Source organism: Lynx rufus, unplaced genomic scaffold (assembly GCF_022079265.1).
Source record: "Lynx rufus isolate CCGP_SWC_20201006 ecotype Redwood Valley unplaced genomic scaffold, mLynRuf1.p SCAF_19, whole genome shotgun sequence".
NCBI classification, from domain to species: Eukaryota; Metazoa; Chordata; class Mammalia; order Carnivora; family Felidae; genus Lynx; species Lynx rufus.
The window spans coordinates 20084142-20085452 of NW_025814833.1; positions in this window are offsets into that span (position 1 = coordinate 20084142).

Sequence of the window (1311 nt, forward strand, 5' to 3'; positions counted from 1 at the left end):
TTTTTATATTCAACCTGCCTATATTATTATATTTGAAGCAAGTTTCTTGTAGACAGAATATAGTTGGATCAGTCTTTATAAACCCATTTTGCTAATCTCTGTGTTTTAATTGATGTATTTAGATCATATACATTTAATATATTTAGTGGTATGTTAGGGCTTAAGCCTACCATTTTATTCTTTTAAATCTTTGTTCTCTATTTTTTGTTTCACTCTTTTACTTTTCCTTCTTTCTTTGGTTTATTTGAACATGTTTTATAATTCCATTTTGATTTGCTTATAGTATTTCTAAATATCAAAATCTCAAAAAGACATGATCCCTGCCCTTGAGGGGGATCACAGTTGAGAACTAGCAGTAGTTCATATCCTGTATGAACATTAGGATAACCTGTTGATATATATAGATGATAGATAAATATTATGGAGATTATATAGCTACATGTTATATAACTTATATTTTACCTATAAAATATAATATCTACTATCTATATCTATTTATTTATCTATCTTCCTATATCCTGAATAGAGATTCTGCTTTTGTGGGACCGAGTTAGAATCCAGGGTCTGATGTTTAAAACCTCAATAATTTGATTCTTGTTGTTGTTTTCTTTGTAACAGCTTTATTGATATATAATTCTTATATCATAAAATTCACCACTTTAAAATGCACAATTCATTGTTTTATAGTATATTTACAGAGTTTTGTAACAGTTTCACCTACCTACATTCTATCTTTATGGATTTGTGTTTTTTTTAGTCCTTTCATATAAATAGAATCATGTATTATGCAGTCCCTTAGGACTAGCTTCTTTCACTTAGTGTAATCGTTTCAAGGTTAATTCATGTTATAGCATATAGTATACTTTGTTTTTTAATTTTTTTAATGTTTTTTATTTACTTTTGAGACAGAGAGAGACAGAGCATGAATGGGGGAGGGCCAGAGAGAGAGGGAGACACAGAATCGGAAGCAGGCTCCAGGCTCTGAGCCGTCAGCACAGAGCCCCACGCGGGGCTCGAACTCACTGACCGTGAGATCGTGACCTGAGCTGAAGTCTGACGCTCAACCGACTGAGCCACCCAGGTGCCCCTATACTTTATTTTTAAGTATTACTGAATAACATACCATTGTATGGGTAATTTGTTTATCCATTTTTTCAGTTGATAGGCATTTGGGTTGTTTTTACTTTATGATTATTATTAATAATGTTGCTATAAACAATCTTGTACAGACTCTGTATGTATCCAAAGTTTGATTCTGATATCCTAACTAAAACCATGAACCAATAATCTAGAGCAGCATGATCTAACATG